We start from the raw sequence: 27,401 nt of genomic DNA, 5'->3' as shown, positions 1-27,401 counted from the left end.
GTAACTGTTACCATTGAAGAGGCTATGGTGAATACCTCTTTGAACTGTTGCAGTGCATTTAGCATTGAATTTTCTATCGCAGGTTAGTACAAGCAAGTGATTTGATGGGACATTTTAGAGGGTAGTAAACAGCTTACTACATTTCTGTAGAATCTACAATCACAGAGCAGCTAAGGACAATAAATTTCCTTCCCTAAGGGACATTAATAAACCAGAGGGGCTATCACAATGATGAATGAGTTTCATGGCTGCCAGAATTGGGGCTAGCTTTCAAATCTAGGTTTATTAACGAATTTTATTTAATAACCAACAGGCCATAAGACTGTAAGACCGTAAGACAGAGGAGCAGAAATTAGGCCATTCGGCCCATCGGGTCTGCTCCGCCATTTAATCATGGCTGATAACTTTTTCAACCCCATTCTCCCGCCTTCTCCCTGTAACGTTTGATCCCCTTGACAATCAAGAACCTATCTATGTCTGTCTTAAATATACTCAATGACCTGGTCTCCACAGCCTTCTGTGGCAATGGGTTCCCTGGTGGAATTGCTGCTGCCCTGGTGGAACCATGGTCCCAGTGCATGAGCCTCTCAGCTACGAATCAAGTGGCGTTACCACTACATCATTCCTTCGTGTAACTATGTGAATAAAAAGAAAACGTGCCGACACTTTTGAAGGATAGGTATCTGCTAAGATTCTTCATCTTGATAGAGACAAAAGGACTAGAAGAAAATGTAACATCCATTTTGGTAGGAATAACAGCAAAATGGACTACATTTTAAATGGTAAAAAATTGCAGCACGCTGCTGTGCAGAGGGAGTTGGGTGTCCTTGTGCATGAATCGCTGAAGTTGGGATTGCAGGTGCAGCTGGTAATTAAAAAGGCAAATGGAATTTTGTCTGCCATTGCTGGAGGGATGGAGTTTAAAAACAGGGAGGCTATGCTGCAGCTGTATAGAGTCCTGGTGAGGCCACACCTGGAGTACTGTGTGCAGTTTTGGTCTCCTTACTTGAGAAGAGATATACTAGCACTGGAGGGGTGCAGAGGAGATTCACTCGGTTGATTCCAGAGTTGAGAGGGTTGGATTATGAGGAGAGACTGAGTAGACTGGGATTATATTCATTAGAATTCAGAAGAATGAGGGGAGATCTTATAGAAACATATAAGGTTATGAAGGGAATAGATAAAGTGGAGGCAGGGAGGTTGTTTCCGCTAGCAGGTGAAACTAGGACTAGAGGGCATCGCCTCAAAATAAAGGAAAGCAGATGTAGGACTGAGGTCAGGAGGAACTTCTTCACCCAAAGGGTTGTGAATCTGTGGAATTCCCTGCCCAGTGAAGCGGTTGAAGCTACCTCACTGAATGTTTTTAAGGCAAGGCTAGATAAATTTTTGAACAGTAAAGGAATTAAGGGTTATGGTGAGTGGGCGGGTTAGTGGAGCTGAGTCTCAAAGATCAGCCATGATCTTATTAAATGGCGGAGCAGGCTCGAGGGGCCAGATGGCCTACGCCTGCTCCTAGTTCTTATGTTCTTATTTTTCAACTTCAGATTTCAAGAATCTAATGCATGTCTAATGCAAAAGGGGAGGCAATGGCCTTGTGGTATTATCGCTGGACCGTTAATACAGAGACCCAGATAATGTTCTAATCCCGCCATGACAGATGGTGGAATTTGAATTCAACAAATAGCTGGAATTAAGAATCTAATGAGGACCATGAATCCATTGCCGATTGTCGGAAAAACCCATCTGGTTCACTAATGTCCTTTAGGGAAGGAAACTGCCATCCTTACCTGGTCTGGCCTACATGTGACTCCTGACCCACAGCAATGTGGTTGACTCTTAACTGCCCTCTGGGCAATCAGGGATGGGCAATTAATGCTGCCTAGACAGCGATGCCCTCATCCTGTGAATGAATAAAGAAATGTCATAGAATTAAAAGCAGAACCAAGCATTTTGGTTAAGTGAGTTCCATTCTTACCTCTGAATAAGGAAGAGTTCCAAATGTTGACAAACCAGCAGTAAAAGAATGATAAAATAATTCCAGGTTCTAGGTCAGAACAGTGAGAGGGGTTTTGAGTCGTGATATGCAGATTTGAGCCCGATATCAAAGATGTGCGCACAAAAATCTGAGTTTTCACTCCTGCAGTAGAGTTGCACTGTCAGTCAATGATGCCATCTTTTGGATATGTAAAGCAATGTCTTGTTTGCCCTCTCAGATTGACATAACCGTTCCCACAGCACAATCTCAACAAAAAGAGATGCTTCTTCCCAGTGTCCTGGGTAATAATTATCCTTGAACCATCATCATTTATGTCATTAGCACAGTGATGGAGGTGAGATTGTGCTAACTGGCTGCTATATTTCCTGCATTGCAAATATAACTACACTTCAAATATTCTTTAAAACTGAAATGCTTTGCAATACAATTAAATTTGCAAGATTGTCAATAAATAAAATTTCTCTATTCCCTCCTTTCCTTTCTAACTATCCAAACACATATGACAAGTCCTTTTTCAGGAATAATTGCTTCCATGCTAATATGAAGCTTTCATCCTCCAACTGGCTAAGTTTATTCAGAGATGAGATATTTCTAGCCAACATCTTTAGACATATTGGTGACACATCTTTGGGGAAGATGAGGCAATAACCCAGACCTCCTGGTTCAGAAGAAGGAACACTACCAATGTTCCACAAAAGGAATTACAGGCGGCAAATCCACAATCTTCTGATTACATCACAAACCACAGTGAAGGTAGACACTTTAACTGTCAGGCCATACCACCATTGGTCTTAATCAGAGGGGAAGCTGTCTACAGAATGCAGGAGAAGGACTATCAGAGAAGTGCAAATAATTGGGTGGTGTGCAGAATTTAAACATTGTTAGAAAGAGACGTTAAGTTTTTCGTCTTGCACACATCAGAAATGAGATGCAAGAAAACTAACTTTAGAAAGGAAACAACAATTTATACTGAATCAGAATAGGGTGCTGATTAATTGGACTATGGTTGGCATTGAAATGCGACAGGAACGTTCTTAGTGAACTGTTTAAATTCAACCAATCAACTCAACTCTGTTTGGTCTTCTCATGCCGTATAAACTGGTGTTTCCTTTCTAAAATTGGTTTTCTTCTGCTTCAGTTCCAATAACTGCAACATAAAAGGTTTTGAGTTGATGCCCCTTTTCAGTGGGCAGTATCCAACTAAGGCATTCACAAAGCATTCCATCTATCTCCACCTTTATCTCCAGCAGCTACAATTCACCAACAAGATGGTCAATCCCTCCAACTAGACATTCAGAAGTGATAGAGGCATCTGAAGGCATAAAATCCATGACACAAAAAATAAATGGTGGATCAAAAAAAGAGTACGAGAGATCCAAAAACTCGCTTTTATTAATGACGTATGCAATTTCTTCAAATTAATCTACAGCCCAAATAGTTAAGGACACACACTGCTAGGTGAGGTCAGTTCGTCAAGGACAGGGAGGCAGTGAGTACTCACTGCAGGGAATAATTTGATGAATTCCTTTACCAAGTGTCTATCTTAGTTAGCGTAATGTCCTCAACACTATTCCTCAATATCCCGTCTACATCTGGTGGGGATCAAATTTATACAACAGTTTGAAACAGTAGATACACAGTCCTGGCACAGCTGCATCCGAAAGGAGGTGGGCATGCTGGAGGATCCCAGGAATGCTACGACCGTGACTATATTCAAGAAGGAGACTGCAGTAAGTCCAGGAAGAATCGAGCTGCTGACTGCTGATCACTTTCAAGGGCAGGACTTGTCATTCATCTGCCTGACGCGAAATTTCCAAAGTAACTGCTTTAATGTGAACGTGGTTGTGGTGGGAGGAGGAGAGCTTTATTCATTCTCTGAAAGGTTTGTGGAGACTGTTTCCCAAGGTTTTAAGCTCTGAATACACCTCCCCTTTAAGAGACACAAGCTGCCTTATACACTTGAGGCTGGATATGACTCATGCTAGCAACGCAGTGACTTGGGTTCCCTGCTGGGTGTATTGAGTAGTTAGTCAGAATAACCTTCAATGCTGGGTTGCCTACCACAGCCACTTTGATGAGGAGACAGCAGGAAGTTTCTGTTCTGCCTGCATTGCTTCAACTGGGAGAGAGTAGACCCTGCACTTGTTAATATATATTTCCGTCTCTGTACCTGGTAATGATTCTGCTTGTATTATTAGTTTTTGAAATTTATAAGAAAAACTCATATCACAAACAGTAACCATGAGGCTGCAGAATTGCTGATAATAAGAATGGAGTCCTATTGCATTTTCAAAAGGAAAATTGACATGTTTACTCGGTTCACTATATGTGAGGCCCTAAGGACCATAATAATTCTTACCAGCTTTTGAAATGATGTAGCAAGTTGTGATAAACTACTAGAAATAAAAATAAGGACAAAACCAGACAAACTACTCAGGCATCTAATCTGGACACATAGGTATAAACAGCCCAGCTAATCCTTCAGGAACATCTGGATGCTGGTATGGGTGAGGTAAAGCAACATAGTTACATTTACAGAATCATGCATATTTGTCAGTGACTATCCCAGACTTCTATTCGCAACATTGGCTATGTCCTTTACTATCAGAAAGACACCATTACAACAGAGATGGGGAAGCAATGGATGCTGTTGTGGAAGTGCGGTATGGAGGAGTGTCCATGGGACTCCTCATTCCATAAGAAAGAGGGATCCATCTCCTGATTACTGCCTATGCCCCTCCCTCAGCGCATGGATCAATGTTCTCCCCTACTGAGCATGACTTGGAGGAAGAGCTGAGCACAGCAAGGATATCAATCGCATTCTGATTGAGGGAATTTGAATGTCCAGCACCAAGAACAGTTAGGTTGTAGTGCCACAGAACAAGGCGCCCTCACAGACATTGCTGTCATTTGTGTTCTGTGTTAAATACTGACAGACCCAGCAAAACAAACTAATCTTCTTGACACCATCCTCACCAAACTTCTTGCTACACATATCGAAACAACTTTAGTAGGAGCAACTGGCATTCCTCATGGAGATAAATCCCATCTTCCGAATAAGCACACTCTCAATCATAACATGCGACTCAAGTATCGCACTCAGAATGACAGTTTGAGGCAGCTCCAGATGTTCAAAACATCTGTGAGGACCTGTGGGTGCCCTACATTAATCTGCAATCAGTAATCACAATCTGCAATCTCAGGATTAGGCATATCGATTAAGCATAGAGTCATGGAATTATACAGCATGGAAACAGACCCTTCAGTCCAATTCGTCCACATCGACCAGATGTCCTAAACTCATCTAGTCTTATTTGCCAACATTCGGCCCATATCCCTCTAAACCCTTACTATTCATCTACCCACCCAGATGCCTTTTAAATGTTGTAATTGTAATCGCCTCTATCGCTTCCACTGGCAGCTCATCCCATACATGCACCACCCTCTGTGTGAAAAAGTTACTCCTCAAGTCCCTTTTAAATATTTCTCCTCTCACCTTAAACCTTTGCCCTCTCATTTTTGACTCCCCTACCCTCGGAAAAAGACCTTGGCTATTCACCCTATCTATGCCCCTCATGATTTTATAAACATCTATAAGGTCACCCTTCAGCCTCCAACACTCCAGGGAAAAAATGTCTCAGCCTATTAAACCTAACCCTAAGGCTCAAACCCTCCAATCCCAGACACATCCTTCAAAATCTTTTCTGAACTCTTTCAAGTTTAACAACATCTTTCCAATAGCAGGAAGGACAGAACTGAGCACAGTAAAAGTGGCCTAACCAATGTCCTGTACAGCCACAACATCACCTTCCAACTCTTATACTCAATGCACTGACCAACGAAGACAAGCATGCCAAATGCTTTCTTCGTTACCCTGCACCCCTAGGTCTCTTTGTTCAGCAACACTCCCCAGGGCCTTACTATTAACTGTATAAGTCCTGCCCTGGTTTACTTTACCAAATTGTAACACGTCACATTTATCTAAATTGAACTCCATCTGCCACTCCTCAGCCATATCGTGTGATAAACTTCTTCACCGATTTTTTGGTGTCCTCTACAAACTTACTAACCATTCCTCCTATATTCACATCCAAGCCATTTAAATATATAATGAAAAGCACAGATTCTTGTGGAATGCCGCTGGTCACAGGCCTCCACTCCAAAAAAAATACTTTTTACCACCACCCTCTGTCTCCTACATTCAAGTCAATTTTGTATCCAATTGCCTAGCTCCCCCTGGATTCCATGTGATCCAATCTACCATGCGGAATTTTGTTGAATGCCTTGCTGAAAACCATATAGACAAAATATACAGCTCCACCTTCATCAATCTTCTTTGTTACCTCTTTAAAAAACTCAATGAAATCAGTGAGACTCAATTTCCCACACAGGAAACCATGTTAATTCTTTCTAATCAGTCCTTGCCTTTCCAAATGTATGTAAATGCTGTCCCTCAGAAACCCCTCCAACAATTAACACATCACTGACATCAGGCTCACCGGTCTATAGTTCTCTGGCTTTTCCTTATCACCTTTCTTAAATAGTAGCACGACATTAGCCAGTCTTCCGGCACCTCACCCATGGCTGTACATGATACAAATATCTCAGCAAGGGCCCAGCAATCTCTTCCCTAGCTTCCCACAAGAAAAGTGGGAAGTTCAGAAAAGTTCTGGGTACACCTGATTGGGTCCCAAGGATTTATCTACTTTTATGCATTTTAAGGCATCTAGCACTTCCTCTTCTGTAATATGGACACTTTTTAAGACATTACTACTTATTTCCCCAAGTTCTCTAGCTTCTATCCACTATTAAGCCAGGAGATCAATCCTGAAAATTTGGTGATGCTACAACACTGGTAAAATAAAAGAATCAGTATAGGTTTTCTTCAATAACAAGGTGCAAATTAGAAAATGTACCAGTTGCTAGAAGATGTGAACATGTAATGATACAATATGAATAATATTGTCATGGATATAACATGGAATGTAAACTATTTAAACATGATTGGATAAAGATATGGGTGAGTGAATGGATAATCTTTTGATTGGAAGTCTGTTATCTGTAAAAATAGTGTAAAACCATTGTGCCTCAAACAAGATTTTCTTCAAAGATACAACACCCATGCATGCATGAGCAAATGTTTAATAAAGTAACCCGAGTTTCATCCAGTCTAACAGGAAGTAAAGGGTTAAACTCACCCTTCTGGTGATGCCATGACTTGGATATGTCTAGGCCTCTGTGAAAGTGGACAGAGAGAGTGCTTTTTCATAGGCTCATTGGTCATTTCACTGGAACAAAGGCTCATTGGGACAGATTTGAAGCTCAGACCTGGGACTCAGGTTCCTTTGAGAGGCTTTACAATGCATTCTAAGTGGGACCCAGAGGTTGAACCAATGCTTCAGACCCAGATCATGGACCCGAGTCTGCTGCTGCACTGGAAAGGGGTTGAAAATGAATTGTGTAGCCAAACTCCAGCTGGGATCCAAACGTTCAAACCGTGCACTGGTGTTTCAGTGTCAGGTTGGGGCATATGAGGTCCCAGTATGGCCAAATCAGGCACTCAGCATTCCGGGTGGGAGCCAAAACTTTGACAAAGATATTAGTCAAACCAGCAAAACGCAGGCTTGTGCCCCATGCAAATGATCATAAACTCCAAAATCAAAATAAACGTAATAAAGAAAATGAAAATATTTTACTTACCATTTGACAAAGAAGATAAATAAATAAATAATGTGTATCCAGGGCACAACCTTCCAAGTCAGGAGGTTCCTAAGATGTAGGTAAACAACCTTATGGAGCAGTAGATCATTCTCTGTTGGAATCTAAGATGTTTGAAGTAAAGAGGGATTCTTCAAACAACAGGCATTTGTCACAGCCAAGGTGAGTGGAGGCAAAATTCCCTATCACAACTGTGTACTATAGCTGGTGTTCCTGGAACGTAAAACATTGAACGTAAAACAATTTGTACTCCTCATTCCCACTATATGAATGATTGAAACATAAATTCAACTCTCAGGCTGGAAGGGGTGTTTAGAAGATGAACAGCTTGGTTAAAAGAAAGTATTACAACTTGAGCCTGTTTTTATATTTTATTGTAATTAATCTTTTCTGTGTGAACGTGCATTTCTTAAACGTCATGGACTAAATGTTAACTCTCTGTGGGTTGGTCTAGTATGTGTTTTTGTCCTTGGTTGTCAATGTAGGCTTACATGTATTTGTAATATGGGGTGAGATTTTATATTTCAATGTTTTTTTTTTGTTCCTTTCCCCTGGAGCTTAAGATCTGGAAGCATGTTTTATCATTTGAGTTTATAATTCATAGGAGTTCATATTTCAAAGGTGCTTGGAGATTTGACATGATGGTGATGTGTTCTTGTGTCAATTTAAAATGTGGAAAGTTAAATTGCAGATTTAGATGTAGTTGATGCGGGGATTTTTTTGTGCTGTTATGATTCTCCCTGACAATGACTAAAGGATCAATAAGTTGTAGTGTTCTGTAGTTTAAAGAGCTATCAGTGGTCATTAAAACAAAAGTACTTTCAAATTGTCATTAGGAGGCCGATCAAAGGTTTCTTGAAACAAAGGTGTCAAAGGTTTTACTGTGAGAATTTCTCTCTTTTTTTAATTCACCGTCATAAAAGCTGTAGTGATTAGAACCAGGTGGATCTCATTGACTATGAGATCCTTGATTGGGGTTGTTAACCTGGGCCAATCAGGGAGCCCTGGCTGAGAGATATAAACAGGGGATTCAGAATCTCCTCAGTTCAGGGACTGACTCCGAGCTGACTGACCACAGCTCTGCACATGTAAATAAAGGGTGACTTGGTGGCAGGATACCAGCCTCTGTGCAGTTATTTCAAAATCCAGCTGAACAAAGAAGAAATAAGACAAATTATGTAAGTTATCTATTTTCCTTTAAAAATGTGCTATTTTGTTTTTAGTTTAAGGGAAGAGTTTGAGATAAATGGTTAAGTTTGGAACTTTTAGGATTGAATTGTCAAGTTTGAAATTTAATTTTCTGGCAAGAGTAGATTTCCTAATGTTATTTTAACATATGGTTGAATATTTAATTCTGGAATATTAGATTTGCTCATAGTAAATATGTACTGGTGTGAATTGGTTCTTTCGAGAAAATAATGACAGATTGGAATTTTGTGAAACCGGAAGAGTAATTTCTTTTGAACAAAATTATCCGAAAATATGTTCTGAAATCTGAGAAAGCTGGCTTCAAAGAGTTTGAAACAATAAGGGATGCATGTATGTTTGGGAAAAAAAAACTATAGCACATGGTTCTTGTTTCTGCATGGAAGGAAGAGGAATGATGTTCTACAAGAATTTTGCCCATCCTTTCACATCAACATAGAATTGAATTCAAAGCTCTGAGAATTTATGATGCCCAATCTGTTGTAAATTTTGGGTTTTGAATTATTGGAGATGTTTGGATTAATGAACCCATTCTTCCTGAAGCAGGATGGGTGGACTTTTTGTTTTTCAGAAACAGCAAGGCCACCTCAAAAAATTTTTGAAACTTTCTGCAGTCTTCAATGACACAGCACAGTAACAGAACTGAAAATGCTATGCCCCTTTGAGAAAGGAATCATTCTTAACCCATCAAAAACCATCTATTAGTAATTTGCTGAAGGGTAAGAGAACTGTTGTGAAAACACTAAAGATTGTGTATCAAGCATTTCAAAACCACTAAGCCTGCACAGAAAAAAAAATACAATAAGGGGTGATATGAAGATTCACATGGGCTGGTATTCTAAAATATTTAAAGGGGTTTGAAACTAAGTTGTAATTTAAAGGGATTCTGGTTAGAATAGTAAATTGTTTGAACGCAGACTCGGTGGTTTCAATGCATAGAAAGAAAATTGACAATTTTTTTGAAGTAGTTACTGAAATATTTAATTTGGAATAAAATATCAAGGATTATTTATTTAGAAACTAATTTTTTTTAAAAGTCACCTATGAGAAAGAATGAACAAAGCCTGTTATTGCCTGGAATCAAACGAAAATAATTGCTGTTTTAAAGATATCATGAGAGTATAATTTTTTTTCCGGGCTGATGAATGAGATTGTAACTAGTTGAAGGTGTAAAATTTGCTGAGAGAAAGTGTTGGAGGCCAGAAGATGGTGACAGAAGAAGCGTGGAATAAACAAGGATTAGAGTAATGTGTCTTGGTGTGATTCAGTGGAGGATCAATTGATGTTAACATGCAACCTCGTGAACGGTGAAGCACTAAATGGATAGCTTTCTTACGCTGATGTTTTTAAGTCCTTGTCTCTTCTTTGAAGAGAGCTGAATTTGACAGTCGGCCTACTACCTGAGGTGTCAGGTCCTATGTCAAGGTTAGGATTAGGAGACCATGCATGGAGAGATAAGTAAAAACTTTACATCTCTTCATAAGATCATATGAAAGTCAAGAATGCATGGGCTACCACGTTAAGTGTGCGAGAATATACTGAAACCAGTTTAAAGTAGACTGGCATAAAGGATGGGAAATACTGCACTGAAGAACAGGCTTCAATCATATCCACTGGACAAACTGCGTGGCATGAAATGGTTAAAGTGACCAAGAAAGTGACAGGATATCTTCATCAACAGGACAATGACACTTACTCTATAAGGAAACTGATCTTAAAATAATTAAGACAGAGTTAAACATATCAGTACCTGATAAAGTGAACAAAAAATTAGAAAAATAAAGGAAAATTTGGATTTGAATACCCATGGGCTTTGAAATAGGAACACTTAGTAAAAAGCATCCTCCAGATGGTTACAGATGAAAGAAAGTGGGAGAATATTAAGTCCATTCATGGTGTTATCTTAACGTTGTGAGAAGTGATCAGCGAGTCACGAACTGGACAATGTTAAACCAAATTAAGGAGCATAAATCTGAGTCAATATTATTCAGATTATGGATAGTAGAATATGGTGAATTTTAGAACAAATATGGCAATGTATTAACTGAAAGAAAATATAAATTTAAACAATTTGAGCAGATCATCACACTGAAAGGTTAAAGGAAGAGTGACAAAGAACAATTATAAGACTACAATGAGAAAGTAAAATCATGCTCGATAAAAGCTGAAGATTCCAAGGAGATTTTTAAAATCAAATTACGATACAAGTTTGAGTGATGTGATGGAGACTGAAATCAGGGCCTTTAATTTAAACTAAACCGACCTGTCAAGGTCTGAGATGGGAGTTGCCTGAGATAGATTTGGAAAGTTGATTTTAAAATCGAGAACAAGAACTTATTATTTCTGTCTTTTAGTGTAGCAAAACTGCCCAAGAATAAGCATCTTAAAGGAACAGAGTGATAAAGAGATAGACAGGGTTAGGAAAGGAATTTCAGTCCTGTAGGAGTCGAAGGTATGGCTGTCAATGGTGTAGCAATTTAAAATGGGGTGGTCAAAGGGATAGGAATTAGAGGAGCACGGGTGTCTCAGATTAGTGGAGCTGATGGCATTACATCAATAGGAAATGGTGATACCATGGAAGGATTGGAAAACAAGAAAGTGAATTGTAAAATCAAGATTTGCTTAACCAAGAGCAAATCTGTCAGTGAGCATTTGGACAATCAGTGACTGGAACTTGGCACAACTAAGGACATGAACTCAGACAATCTGAGGTTTATGAAGGTAGCCTGGGAGATTAACAATGAAAGAAATAATGCACAATTTTCAATTACCCAGAGAGTTAGAAAGTTCACATGAAAAGTGCTTGAATTGTCATTAGCGATAGACATTAAGGATAAAATTACCTTAAGAGCAGTGTTGAAGCGGCCTATGACTAAAGTTGACAAGATGGCTGCCTGGGGATTTTTAGCTAATACAAAATGGCCAAAAGGGATTGACAGTTACATACAGCAGACATTCACAGCTAGACTTGTGGTCTCAATATAGGTTCACTGGTTAAGATAATGAAAGGTCTCAGTGAAAGAAGACAGGGGAATGTCATCAGTGAAGCATTCCTGATAAGAGATGCCGAGATGAAAACCTTTTTTTTAACAAACTAATGTAAAAGTTCTATTTAATAAGAGCAGGAGGGGAAACTGGACCCACTTAGTTAAAACGTCTTCAGGCAGTGGTAAATTGCATAAACAAGTACACACAATGGTACAATAATAGTGGTGTTATGAGTTTTAGTATATTAGACATTGGAGAATTTATTTAGATTTACGTAGACAGGCACCTCTACGCATGCAAGCATTTCTGATTTCAAAAAAAAAGCATCCTTCAAAAACCAAGATAACAAACAACTACTAACAAACAGACTGAAGTTTGTAGTTCAGCAAGAACCAAAAGATAAGTATGATCCCACAACAATTTAGACTACTTGGGTGACTGTCATTACATAATAAACATACCCATATGAGTATTGTGAAATTAAAAAGCTTCCATGCAGGGATTTAGTCAAATTTTTGAGCAGCTAACCATAGTCATAAATAGAGACCCCTCATTAGGAGCAAAGATGGAGCAACAAATGGAATAAACAGACAACTTCTGACAGCAAAAGAGGTTGTAAGGCATGGAAAATAAATAATTGTCGCTTCTCAGCTCAGCATGTAGAAAGCTGAGAAAGTGATTGAATTCTATCCTTATCAATGGAGTTGCATTATGTGCTAGCTGATGGTTAAACGTGTGTGAAAGGTATTTGATTATTAGGGAGGTGGAGGGAACCAAGAATCACACTTCTGTCTTGAATCAATATATAAAGCTGCAAAATAGACTGTGTTTGTTTGATCTCCCCAATTTGTTAGCCGATTTAAAGAATGACAACATTAGGTGTAACTATATAACTTTATACATATATTGGAACTGATATTATAAATTTCATAATTGGTAGAAATTAGGAATCTTTTTGCACCTTCTACAATGAGAACTGCAAGAAAAATAAATTACGAAATAGAATTAGAAAGGGCCTTGGTGATAAATTATTGTGAATTAATGCGGTGCAGCAGGAAAGTGGTCTGAGGAGTGTGATTATCCGTGTATTGGAATGTGAATCAATATGGTATCCATTGTAAAATCCCAAGTACTAGTGATAAGGATGTTTGGTAACATTTTGAGATCATGAGAGGACCTAAGGCTATCCATAGAGATGTCCATCACTGATCGTGTGTTGACAGGAATGGATGTATAGACTGGGGAGACATGGCTAACAATGACATCAAAGTTGCATGTAATTATTGAAATACAAAATGTATAAAAATGCTGTACTTGACTAGGAGGGCCAGAGCGTTCAGTGGATACTGTTCCAGGAAGCTCTCCTATGTTGCATGGTAGAAGAGCGCTGAATGAAGATCAACTTGTGCTGCCACACACAGGACTGGAGACGCCTCTTTGGCATCTCTCCCTTCAACAAACAGTAAGGCTTGGAATTAGGATGGTTTGAAAATAGCTAATATCCGAACAAGAAATTGACGAAGAGTGAGAGAAAAAAGTCAGCACAAGAAAAGTTAATAGATTATGTAAAATGAAAGAGATTAGCAGATAAAATTTTGTCCCTTAGACAGAATGTGAAGAAATCATAATGGCTAATAAGGATTTGGGAGAGCAACAAACAAATATTACCTGGATTTATGTCCAGGAGATGGGTATTGTGAGTCAGAAGTTTTCCCAAAGCTTCCATCCTGTCTTTGCCCTGGAGATGCCTGTCTGCTCTATTTTCACGTTGGGGGGGCAGGACATGACTGGAGACTGACCTACCTTCTCCAGAGGTAGGATAATGGCAGCAGGGTAAGGTTGACAGGTTAAAGGGTCCATCTTTATATATTGGGGCATCAGTCCAGTGATATTCATGAATAACTGTGTGGAGCCACAGGAGACGGGGGAGGTTTTTAATGAATATTTCTCCTCAGTCTTTACTGAGGAGAGAATCATGGATGCTAAGGAAATAAAGGAAACAAGTGGGGATGTTTTGGACCACATACACATTACCAGAGAGGAGGTGTTTGCAGACTTAAAGTTTGCAGATAACACAAAGATTGGTGGAGTTGCTGAGAGTGCCAACAATTGTGAAAGGATACAACAGGATACAGATAGATTGGCGACTTGGCAGATGGAGTTTAATTCAGATAAATGTGAGATGATGCATTTTGGAGGATCAAATTTAGGTGTGAATGATATTGTTAATGGCAGAACTCTTAGGAACACTAACATTCAGACAGATCTGGGCGTGCAGGTCCACAGTTCCCTAAAAGTGCCAAGGTGATTAAGAAGGTATATGGCATGCTCGCCTTCATCGGCTGGTGCATGGAGTACAAGAGTTGGCAAAACATGTTGCAGAGATATATAAACCCTTGTTAGGCTGCACTTGGAGTACTGTGTGCAGTTTTGGTCGCCACATTACCACAAAGATGTGGATGCTTTGGAGAGAGTACAGAGAAGGTTCATCAGGATGTTGCCTGGTCTCCAGGGCATTGGCTATGAGGAAAGGCTAAAAAGACTAGGATTGTTTTCACTGGAAAGACGGCGGCTGAGAGGAGACCTGATAGAGGTCTACAACATTATGAGAGGCATAGATAGGGTGGATGGTTTGAGGAATTTTCCCAGGGTTGAAGTTTCAATTACAATGGGGCACAGGTTCAAGGTGAGAGGGCAAAAGTTTAAGGGAGATGTGCAAGGAAAGTTTTCATGCAGAGAGTGGTAGGAAACTGGAACACACTGCCAGAGGTGATGGTGGAAGTGGGCACATTGGCGACATTCAAGAGGCATCTGGATGATTTACATGAATAGGGAGGGAATAGAGGGATATGGACTGGATAAGGGCAAAAGGTTTGTTTTTTAGTTTAGCCAGGGCATGATGATTAGCACAGGCTTGGAGGGCCAAAGGGCCTGTTCCTGTGCTGTACTTCTCTTTTGTTCTCTTTTGTTTGTATTCAGAGATGGAAGACAAAGCAGTATAAAAAGCAAAGACCTGTACCAGAGTAGTTAAAGAGATACACGCAGAACAGTATAAGGAGTGAAATCTGGAAACACAGCAGTCAGAGAAAGCAAGGCAGTGCAGTATTCAGAGCAAAGCCTGAGAACGCAGCAGTTAGAGCCAGTTAGACTGTGACTGGTGAATCAATTGGGAGAAAATAGTGTTTGACAGCACAAAACGTCACGTTGGTCATAAAAACATCCAATCAAATTATAACGAAAGCAAGGCCAATTAAGTAAAATTAAGCAAATTTGACAAAATGCAAAAACTTCTAACTTATATTCTACACAAAGCAAAACAGAAAACTTGAGCAAATGCAAAGCCTAATGTGGAAAATAAACCCTCATGGCGTAGAGGGTAACATATTGGCTTGGGTAGAAAATTGGTTTGCTAACAAGAAGCAGAGAATAGGAAAAAGATAGGCATTTTGCATCTGGTAGGATGTCACAAGTGGTGTGTTGTGGCGGGGGAGGTGGGGGTCAGTGCTGGGGTGTTGACTCTTTACAATTTATATAAATGATTTGGATGGAGGGACTGAAGGAATGGTAGGTAAATTTGCAGAAGATACTAAAGGTAGTTAGGAAAATGAGTTGTGAAGAGGACATGAGCCTACAAAGGGAAATAAATATGCCACGTGAGTTAGCAATGATTTGGCAAATGGAGTACAAAGTGGGCAAGTGTAAAATTGTCCATGTTTGGCAGAGAACAAAAAAGAAGTCTATTATCTAAATGGTGACAGGTTGCAGAGCCGAGTTGCAGAGATGTCTGGATGTCCTAGTGCATGAATCACTGAAGATTAAAATACAGGTACTGCAAGGAATCAGGAAAGCTGATAGAATAATCTGTCTTATTGCAAGGGGAGTTGAATCAAAGAAGGGAGGCTGTGGAACATGAGTAGATCATTTAACCATTTGAGCCTGTTGTGCCATTCAGTAAGATTGCGACTGATCTGTGGCTTAACTCCATATGCCTGCCTTGGGCCCATATCCTTTGATGCCCCTTACTTAACACAATTTTGTCTATCTCAGATTTAGATTTATCTATTGAATTAGAATCAAGCTACGTTTGAGGAAGAGATTTCCCAATGTCCTCTACTCTTTGCTTATAGAAGTGCTTTTTAATATTTCTCCTGAATGGCCTGGCCTGAATTTTTAGGCTCTACAGCCTAGTTCTAGAATCTTCAATCAGCAGAAATAGTCTATCTGCCCTGGCTTTCCCCATTTAATATCCTGAAAACCTTGATTAGATCATTCCTTAAGCTTCTAAATTTTAGAGAATAAAGGCTTAACTTGTCTAATCCTCTCCTCACAACTTAACCAAGTCCAGGTCTCATTCTTGTAAACCTGTGGTGAACTTCCTGCAGGATTACAACATCCTTTCTAAGGTATGCTGCCAGGTCTGCTCTCAGTGCTCTAAGTGGGGTCTCACTCAGGTTTTGTATAACTGCAGCATAACATCTGTATCTTTATGCCCTAGCCTTTAGATATGAAGACCAGCACCCCATTAGCCTCGTGGACTATCTTCTGCACTTGTTCATGGTATTTTATAGAGCATAGCACCTGCACCCCCAAATCATGTTGGACTTCCATTGTATTTAACTTTGTGCATTCTAATTAAAAAATACCCTGATTATCCTTTAGTCTAAAATGGATAACCTCAAGCTCTTTACACAGAGAGTGGTGGGTGTGTGGAATGTGCTGCCGGCGATGGTAGTGGAGTCAGATACATTAGGGACATTTAAGCAACTCTTGGATAGGCACATGGATGACAGTAAAATGTAGGGTATGCAGGGTAGTTTGATCTTAGTAGGACAATAGGTTGGCACAATATCATGGGCCGAAGGGCCTGTACTGTTCTATGTTCTCTCTGTTCTCACACTTGCTTATATTAAAGCCCATCTGCCACCACTTTGCCTATTTACCTACTCTATCAATATCCTGTTACGCTATCATCAATATTGTCTACAATGCCGATTTTGTGTCACCAGCAAATTTGTATATTGACTTTTTATGCTATTATCCAAGTCTTTAATGAACTAGGGACCATTGTTTAAAAAACAAGGAGCCCCCATTTAAATGGATGAGGAAACTTTTTTTCGCACAGTGGGTTCAGTTTGAAATTCCCTTCTTCAAAATACAATGGATGCAGAAGCTTTAAATATTTTTAATGCAGAGGCAAATTCACAATTCTCAAGAGGATGAAAGATTATCAGAGTAATGCAGGAATGATGGGAGGTTAAAATCCAATCAGCCATGACCTTATTGAATCATGGAGCAGACTCAAAGCACTGATTGCCTTACTGTTATTCCTTCTTCATGTGTTCAGAAATAATTATTCCCAGCACCAAAGTAATCAGGTCTAGAAGCTGAAGTTAAAATTTAATAAAGGTAGATAGTAGCGTTAAAAAGGGATTTAATTTTCAATCGGTTAAAATCTCAGGTATGTTGATAATAGCAATTAAATAAAACATTTAAGTTAAACTGCTTATACAATGGAGTGACATCAGCACAGGGAAAGAGGTGACTCAACGAATCTTAATTTAAATCTTGTTTATTTTTCTCAATTAAGGTATTAGGCTAATAAATAGTTTTAATAGGGTATCCTAGAAATGCAGCATACCTACCTTGTACCATGCAGGTATATCTCCAGGATATCTCAAGTCCTGGACAATTACATGTGCAAGAAATATCATGAACTGGAATTCAGGTTCTGGGTTTCTGGCTTGGCAAGAAGGTACAGTCACTGTGGGGCATCTGTAAGGCTGATAAAATAATCCCTTATCCAACTGCGGTGATCTCAGGAGAATAAAGTGTGAAAATCAGAAAAGTGAAATATAAGAAATGTTCCGTTTCAATTTCACTGAAGGTGTCTCCAGGGTATAATCTTAGATGGTGTTCCAGATGCCACAATGATGCCGAATCTGGGGCTGCAGTTGGCTTGTGCATTTCAATAAATACCCTATGAGGAATCCCATTCTCAGCAGTCTGAGTCATCAGCATCATTAGGATAATAGGCGGCAGCTAGAAATGGATACTTCACAAGTAAATGGCAATAATTTACACTGAAGTGAAATCACAAATGTCCTTCCATGATCAATTGCTGGATCATCAAATTTATTGTGATTTTCTTCAGTGTTTGAGTCCTATAATCTTTACAGCTCCCAAAGTAATTATTACTCTAGTATTATTAACAATAATTTCCCGCAAGCTGACTTGTTGTAGTCTCCTTTTTAATCTGAAGGAAAGTTTCAACTATCGGCTACCAAGACTATTTACGTCTATCTCTGCCACATCACTTGTTTCATTAACAATGCCCTTGACCAAATCCAGATGTGACTCCTCAGCTTGCTGGCCTGCCATCATTCATCCCCATAGCAAACTTCCAAAATCCTGTTACATGTATGTCACACACTTCCATTTGCACACCAATCAATACTGTCTACCAACATCCTAGTGATTTGGACTAAATGTACAAAGAGCTATCAGGTGCAATAGATCAATGAGCATGTTTCTGTGCTTTCAATTTTTATGATAATGTTAATGTAACAGAAATTCCAATTTTCAAAGATCTCTAGGGCCAGCACATAGAGAAAACATTTAGCATATTAGATCAGAATGGATTTCAATTCAAGCCCTAAGGGGGTAAAAAACCAATTTATAATTGACTGCATTATCAAAATAAAATTAACTGGTAATTCAATTTAAAATTTTTTTGTTGACAACTTATGGTGCAAATAAAGTAACACTTGCCTTTACAATTTCATGGTGCTGCAAAGAATGTTATAGCCAATTAAACACAATTATCTTTCAAATATGTCCTTTTCACTTATTTCCATTATAGAAGAAAAAACAGTCACTACCTACACAATTTGATGGAATTCTTTCCACTTACCTGGATGTGTGTAGTTCCAACAACACTGAAAAATAAAAAAGCCTTTCAGGACAAAGTAGCTCATGTGGTTGGCACTCTATCCACCACTGGCAAGTTATGGCTATAGTGTGCATAATCTACAAGAAGCACTGAAGAACTCTCAAACTTCTCTGACAGAACCTCCCAAATTAGTGATGCTTACCATCTCAGAGGGAAAAACCAGCAGATGCATGGGTACACCAGCTACAGATTACCTCATAAATCATACAGCATCCCCCATTTTCTCATTGGCACTATGTACACATCCTGGAACCTCTTACAGAACAAGGCTCTGGGAGTACCCCAAAACTGCAGCCATCCACTACAGTCTTTCAAGGGCAATTGGGGTGGACAATAAAATATTGGCCTTGCCAGTGATACAACATCTGAACAAATGTAAATAAGTAACATTACATCTAGTGCATTTTAGTGGTTTCACTTTTTTTAATTTGATAACATTGCTGTATTAATCATTGTTATCTTTTGCTAATGGACTGTCATTTATATACACATCATTCAACAATATGGGGGAAATTGACAGACTGGTACATTTTGCAAGGCCTTGCTCAGTGCAGCGGAGTTTGATTAAAAATAATCACCAAGAAACTGGGAGTCAGGTGACTCAAATACTCTAGTCTCAGATCTGTGCCTCTCCCAGCATAGTTGCTCAACGCTGATACCACAATCAAAAGGAAAAGGTTGTTGCCAAAGTCGAAATCTATTGCAAGCAAAGAAAATGCAGCTGATGTGTAATATTCTGGCAGGTAATTACACAGTCAGTCCTAGATAGATATTGACTAGTTAATCCATGTTAAAGTATAGAAGAATAAAGCAAATCCTAGAAAAATTGACCCGGGTGTTCAAAATACTCTTTATGAAAACCAAGAATTAGTTGGTGAAATGGAGAATTAGGCAACTGAATGTTATTGAATAGACTGAAATACACTGTAAAAGCCAAACCTTTGAGAGAAATCATTTAGGCAATTATTTAAGTCAACTTTTTATACATGTCATGTTTATTGAGGAGCTTACTTCCAATGAAAAGACACCCATTCAGCACATCTAATGTGACTCTCAAGAGTGTACAAGGGAATCGAGGAAATGGAGCCAACGCCAAACAGTTACTGTTTGATATCTCTCTCTCTCTCTGTGCTTTTACGAAGGACAATCCCCCTGACCATCCCCCAGACAGACCTAGGCAGGGGAAATGGTATTCGTTTGGCCTGCAGCTTCAATGCTACTAAGGGTCATGGGAAGGGAAAGAAAAAGGCTATGCTAATGGAAAATGGCATATTGACCTCTGCCAACATTTAGATAGGCTTTCCTGGAGAGGGATTACAATGAGTTGGTACTTACAAGAGCCCAATTAATATGGCCTGACCACCTCACCAGCCCTCAAACTTGAGCCGGTAGGCAAAGTGCGAGAACACAAAACATTCACTTAACGTTCACTCTAGACACTGATGATTATCCTTCTCTAATTGATCAGTCTCTGTCCCCAGAATCAAAATCCTTCAAAGGTCTTCCTATCTTCAACTGGAAAATAGAAACTAGAGGGAATGTGGTAAATAGAATGAATTTTTAACAAATAATCAATTAAGGTTTTTGATGAAATTGGAGGCAATACATATTTTGGTTCTGAATTGTTTGAGCTTTGAGCCTTTAAGTCAGATTTAACTTTTATATTATGATTAGATCAAAAATCATGGGTTAATTTTCCTACGAAGTCAACTTTTACATGATTAGACATATTAATCGTTGGTAAGCTTTACAATGAGCTCTATATGTGCAGCTCTTGGCACAGGGCTTCCTTGTGAACAACTAACAGTTATGACTTCACATGAATAATGGTCAAAATGTCACAGTCAGTCAAGGTAAGTAGTGAATGGCAGGATCCCACACTGCAATCTACAAACAAAGCCCAGCAAGACCATAGAATGTAACTGAGGATGGGAGCATAATTAGTACATAGTCAGCACAATCCTGAGATTTCAGTTGCACTGACAAAGCAAATTTTGTATCACATTTCCATAATATACCTATATTCAGAGAGTCATAGAGATGTACAGCACACAAACAAATCCCTCAGCCCAGCGCGTCCATGCTGAGCAGATATCCGAGAAAAATCTAGTCCCATTTGCCAGCATTTGGCCCATATCCCTCGAAACCCTTCCTATTCCTATACCCATCCAGATGCTTTTTAAATGTTGTCATTGTATCAGCCTCTACCACTTCCTCTGGCAGCTCATTCCATACACACACCACCCTCTGCTTGAAATAGTTGCCCCTTAGGTCCATTTTAAATCTTTTCCCTCTCAACATAAACCTATGTATATTTTTGATTCCCCCACCCCAAGGAAAGGACCTTGTTTATTTACCCTATTCATGTCCCTCATGAATTTATAAACCTCTATAAGGTCACCCTTCAGCTTCCGACAATGCAGGGAAAATAGACCCAGCCGATTCAGCCACTTCCTATAACTTGAACCCTCCAACCCAGGCAATATCCTTGTAAATCTTTTCTGAACTCTTTCAAGTTTCACAACATCCTTCCTATAGCAGGGTGACCAGAATTACACACAGCATTCCAAAAGTGGCCTAACCAATGTCCTGTACAGCTGCAACATGACCTCCCAACTCCTATACTCAATGAAAACCAAAAGAACTGCGGATGCTGTAAATCAGGAACAAAAACAAAGTTGTTGGAAAAGCTCAGCAGGTCTGGCAGCATCTGTGAGGGAGAAAACAGAGTTAACGTTTCGGGTCCACTGACCCTTCCTCAGAACTCATTTCTGAGGAAGGGTCACCGGACCCGAAACGTTAACTCTGTTTTCTCCTTCACAGATGCTGCCAGACCTGCTGAGCTTTTCCAGCAACTTTGTTTTTGCCCCTATACTCAATGTACTGTCTAATAAAGGCAACCATACCAAATGCCTTCTTCACTACTCCACATACTTGTGACTCCACTTTCAAGGAACTATGAACCTGTACTACAAGGTCTCTTTGTTCAGCAACACTCCCCAGGACCTTACCATTAAGTGTATAAGTCCTGCCCTGATTTGCCTTTCCAAAATGCAGCAGCCCACAATTCTCTAAATTAAGCTCCATCTGCCACTCCTCAGCCCATTGGCCAACCTGATCAAGATCCCGTTGTACTTTGAGGTAACCTTCTTCGCTGTCCATTACACCTCCAATTTTGGTGTCATCTGCAAACTTACGAACCATATCTCCTAAATTCACATCCAAATCATTTATATAAATGATGAAAAGCAGTGGACCCAGCACTGATGCTTGTGTGGAGCTGAAGGAACACAGCAGGTCAGGCAGCATCAGAGAAGCAGGAAAGTAGATATTTTGGATCGGCACCCTTCATCAGAACTGGGGAGGGGGTATAGAGCTGGGAAATAAATAGAGGGAGGAGGGGTGGGGCTGGGGTAAGGTGGGTGGGATGGTGATAGGTGGTTGCAGGTAGGGGATAGTGGGATTGGCCAGTGGGAACGGTGGGACGGAGAGGTGGGGAGGAAGATGGATAGGTTGTGTCAGGTCAAAGAGGGGGGGATGAGAGGGAGGGTTGGGCATGGGATAAGGCCGGGAGTGTGGAGATTTTGAAACTGGTGAATTCTATGTTTAGGCCATCGGTCTGTACGCTCCCAAGAGGGAAAATGAGGTGTTGCTCCTTCAGTTCGCATGTGGCATCATTCTGGCACTGGAGAAGGATTGATATGTCACCCAGGGAGTTGGAAGGTGTTGTTGATTATAGCATACAGAGCTTGTCCACCTTCTTCCCCACCTATCCGCCCTACCCTTCCCACTGACCAATCCCCTCTATCCCCTACCTACATCCACCTATCACCACCTCACTTACCTTTCCCCAGCCCCACCCATCCTCCCTCTCACCTCCTTGACCTGACACAACCTGTCCATCTTCTCTCCCACCTATCCGTCCCTCCCGTCTCACTGACCAAACCCCACTACTCCCTACCTGCACTCACCTATCACCATCCCACCTACCTTCCCCAGCCCCACCCCTCCTGCCTCTATTTATTTCCCAGCTCCCTTCCCCCTCCCCAGTTCTGATAAAGGATCCTGACCCGAAACGTCAACATTCCTGTTTATATGATGCTGCCTGGCCTGCTGTGTTCCTCCAGCTCCACACTGTGTTGACTCTGACTCCAGTATCCACAGTTCTTACTAGCTCTGACAGATCCTTGTGGCACGCCACTGGTAACAGGCCTCCAGTCTAAAAAGCAACCCTCAGCCACCACCCTCTGTCTTCTTTCCTCGAGCCAGTTGTGTATCCAAGCGGCTGGTTTTCTCTGTATTCCGAATGATCTAACCTTGCTAACCAGTCTACCATGAGGAACTTTGTTGAATGCCTTACTGAAGTCCATATAGATCATGTCCTCTGCTTTGCCTTCAATCAATCCTCTTCGTTACTTAGAAGTCATAGAATCCCTATAATGTGGAAACAGGCTCTTCGGCCCAACAAGTCCACACTTATTATTCTTACAGATAACTGAGATCTCCTTATGGATTGGTTTCTCAATTTCCTGCTGACTATTGGGGCATCTACAGTACAATCCCAAAAAGGTGATCATCCCTTTCTCATTTCTTAGTTCCACCCAAATAATTTCCCTGGACGTATTCCCAGGAATATCCTCCCTAAGTACAGCTGTAATATTATCCCTAATCAAAAATGCCACTCCCCCTCCTCTCTTACCCCCCTTTCTGTCCTTCCTGTAACATCTATACCCTGGAACACTAAGCTGTCAGTCCTGTCCATCCTTGAGCCACGTCTCTCTAATTGCTATGTTATCCCAATCCCATGTTCCCAACCATGCCTGGAGTTCATCTGCCTTACCTATTAGGCCTCTTGCATTGAAATAAATGCTGTTTAATTTATCAGTCCTACCTCATTCTCTGCTTTGTTCCTGCCTGCCCTGACTGTTTGATTTGTTCCTTTCCCCAACTGTACGGGTCTCAGACTGATCTGCTTCTGCACTATCTCCAAGATCAGCTGAGAATTTCACTGTTTGTTCATTTTCCTTCGACAAACTCAAATGTCCAGAGATACTTGAAATCAAACAGCAGAGGCAGTAGCTGTGCAGATTCAGTGCTGGGTCACACAGCACTGTTAGTTTCTTTCTCCATTTGAATCACTTCCCTTGTGGTCACTGCCACGGCCTTTGTCTCTCTTCCTCCTTTTTTAAAATGCACTTGTTCTAATCTTTCTTTTTCCCCAAAGTTCCAAAACAATGCAACAGCTTATAAACAGTAATTACTGCTCCTAAAATTCAAGGACATCAGCTGCAACACTGAAAATACCTCAACATAGGAGCAACTCTCAGAGCCACAAAATGTACCCATCCTCCATCTTGGATTACCCAGAATCCAAACTCAATAGCGAAGTACTTAAGCTACTGCATGGTAGCCCAGAGATTATATGCTAAAAACTCAATTAGTTCAAACACAGAGATCTTGACTGATAATAGCTCTACTGCCAATGAAACTGACGCAGAGAACAGATATACTTCATGCTACTTGTTCATTTCCATGACTGTGGACTCAGTTGAAAGCTGATTAACCTGAAACATTTATGCTATTTCTCTGTCCAAAGAGCCTACTGATCTGCTGACAATTTCCAACATTTTCAAATTTCATTCATATCTCCAGTAATCACATCATTTTATTTTTCTCAAAGGAAAGATGCATTCAATAGTTCATTTAATTGGCTGGGAGAAACATTCAAAGCAATGAGAAACCAAGTTAGTGTAGAGGAGGTCAGAGAAATGGCTACAAGGTTCTAGAGTGAGAGTGGTTTTAACACCTGAAGTCGAAAGGAGGTCGGAGGTTAATTTTCCAACAAGGTGGGGTGCCAGCAGACTTTCAGATACTCACTAAGGAGCTGCACACACTGAGATGGATACAGTTGTAGAGGAGGTTCAATGATCTCACCGAGTGGTCAGAATAAATATGTGTATTTTTAGTTGTCACATTCTACCATGTGCATCACTAATATCGCACACTGCTCCATGTACCAGCCTCCCATCTCTAATCCCTCAACAAGTTCTGGGGAGGCGATAGCCCAGTGGCACTGTCGCTGGACAGTTAATCCAGAGACCCAGGAATGTTCTGGGGACCCAGGTTTGAATCCAACAAAGAAATACCATCAACTAAGTTGACATGCAGCCACTAATTCAGACACTCGCACTGCACATACTTTAGAGTTGGACTTTAGAGGTAGAATCTGCTCACAGTGAGTCACTGAGCACAAGTGGATTACGGAGACAACAAGGTGTAGAGCTGGATGAACACAGCAGGCCAAGCAGCATCATAGGAGCAGAAAGGCTGACGTTTCGGGCCTAGACCCTTCATCAGAAATGGGGGAGGGGAAGGGGGTTCTGAAATAAATAGGGAGAGAGGGGGAGGCAGATACAAGATGGATAGAGGGGAAGATAGGTGGAGAGGAAACAGACAGGTCAAAGAGGCGGGGATGGAGCCAGTAAAGGTGAGTGTAGGTGGGGAGTTAGAGGGGGGATAGGTCAGTCCAGGGAGGACGGACAGGTCAAGGGGGCGGGATGAGGTTAGTAGGTAGGAAATGGGGGTGCGGCTTGAGGTGGGAGGAGGGGATGGGTGGGAGGAAGGACAGGTTAGGGAGGCAGGGATGAGCTGGGCTGGTTTTGGGATGCGGTTGGGGGAGGGGAGGTTTTGAAACTAGTGAAATCCACATTGATACCATTGGGCTGCAGGGTTCCCAAGAGGAATATGAGTTACTGTTCCTGCAACCTTCGGGTGGCATCGTTGTGGCACTGCAGGAGGCCCAGGATGGACATGTCGTCTGAGGAATGGGAGGGGGAGTTGAAATGGTTCGTGACTGGGAGGTGCAGTTGTTTAGTGCGAACCGAGCGTAGGTGTTCTGCAAAGCAGTCCCCAAGCCTCCGCTTGGTTTCCCCGATGTAGAGGAGGCCACAACAGGTACAGCGGATGCAGTATACCACATTAGCAGATGTGCAGGTGAACATCTGCTTGAAGTGGAAAGTCTTCTTGGGGCCTGGGATGGAGGTGAGGGGGGAGGTGTAGCGGCAGGTGTAGCACTTCCTGCGGTTGCAGGGAAAAGTGCCGGGTGTGGTGGGGCTGGAGGGGAGTGTGGAGCGGACAAGGGAGTCACGGAGAGAGTGGTCCCTCTGGAAGGCAGATAAGGGTGGGGAGGGAAAAATGTCTTTGGTGGTGGGGTCGGATTGCAGATGGCGGAAGTGTCGGAGGATGATGCGTTGGATCCAGAGGTTGGTGGGGTGGTACGTAAGGACGAGGGGGATTCTTTTTTGGTTGTTATTGCGGGGAGCGGTTGTGAGGGATGAGTTGCAGGAAATGCGGGAGACACGGTCGAGGGCGTTCTCGACCACTGAGGGGGGGAAGTCGCGGTCCTTGAAAAACGAGGACATCTGAGATGTATGGGAGCGGAATGCCTCATCCTGGGAGCAGATGCGGCAGAGGCGAAGGAATTGGGAATAGGGGATGGCATTTTTGCAGGAAGGTGGGTGAGAGGAGGTGTATTCTAGGTAGCTGTGGGAGTCGGTGGGCTTGAAATGGATATCGGTTTCGAGGTGGTTGCCGGAGATGAAGACAGAGAGGTCCAGGAAGAGAGAGAGGTATTAGAGATGGTCCAGGTGACCTTAAGGTTGGGGTGGAAGGTGTTGGTGAAGTGGATGAACTGTTCGAGCTCCTCGTGGGAGCATGAGGCGGCGCCGATACAGTCATCAATGTAACGGAGGAAGAGGTGGGGTTTAGGGCCAGTGTAGCTACGGAAGAGGGATTGTTCCACGTAACCTACAAAGAGGCAGGCATAGCTTGGGCACATGCGGGTCCCCATGGCCACCCCCTTTGTCTGTAGGAAGTAGGAGAAATTAAAAGAGAAGTTGTTGAGGGTGAGGACGAGTTCGGCTAAGCGGATGAGGGTGTCAGTGGAGGGGGACTGGTTGGGCCTGCGGGACAGGAAGAAGCATCTCCAGGAATCTAAACTGGCTGCAAATGACATAATGAAATGGCAGCAAACTGGGAAACCCCAGTCAGTCACCCTTAATGGGCCTGAATGAGTCTCTGCAGGATCTTTATGGGCCAGCCATCACATGGTGGAATAGGACTACAGCTAGGCCAGGGAAAAGGATATTGAGGTTGGTTGGCTCGCCGAGCTGGTTTGTTGTTCCGCAGACGTTTCATTACCGTGCTTGGTAACATCCTCAGTGCAGCCTCTGATGAAGCGTCGCTGTGTTTTCCCGCCTGGCTTTTTAAACTCTGGGGTCCGTTGCGATAGATTGCCTCACTTCCGGCTTTCCTCCGTAGTGGAATGTATATGGGGTCGAGTTCAATGTGTTTATTAATAGCATGCTTCATGGAGTGCCATGCTTCCAGGAATTCTCGTGCTTGTCTCTGCCTAGCCTGTCCCAGGATCTTGGTGTTGTCCCAGTCGAAGTCGTGGTTCTCCTTGTCCATGTGGATTGAGATGAGTGAGTATTGGTCGTGTCTTTTTGTAGCCAGTTGGTGTTCATGTACTCTTGTTGTTAGGTT

General features: G+C 41.5%; 1 protein-coding gene across 1 annotated transcript in view; it reads right to left on the bottom strand.

Annotated features, from left to right (window-relative positions):
- The window catches only part of LOC109916548 (dual specificity Calcium/calmodulin-dependent 3',5'-cyclic nucleotide phosphodiesterase 1C-like), a 613,873-nt gene that overhangs the window by 220,078 nt on the left and 366,394 nt on the right, over nucleotides 1-27,401 (bottom strand). The window lies entirely within an intron of this gene.

Source organism: Rhincodon typus, chromosome 4, assembly GCF_021869965.1.
Source record: "Rhincodon typus isolate 14 chromosome 4, sRhiTyp1.1, whole genome shotgun sequence".
NCBI lineage: Eukaryota > Metazoa > Chordata > Chondrichthyes > Orectolobiformes > Rhincodontidae > Rhincodon > Rhincodon typus.
The sequence above is the reverse complement of the archived record's forward strand: the minus strand, read 5'-3'. Positions and strand labels throughout refer to the sequence as shown.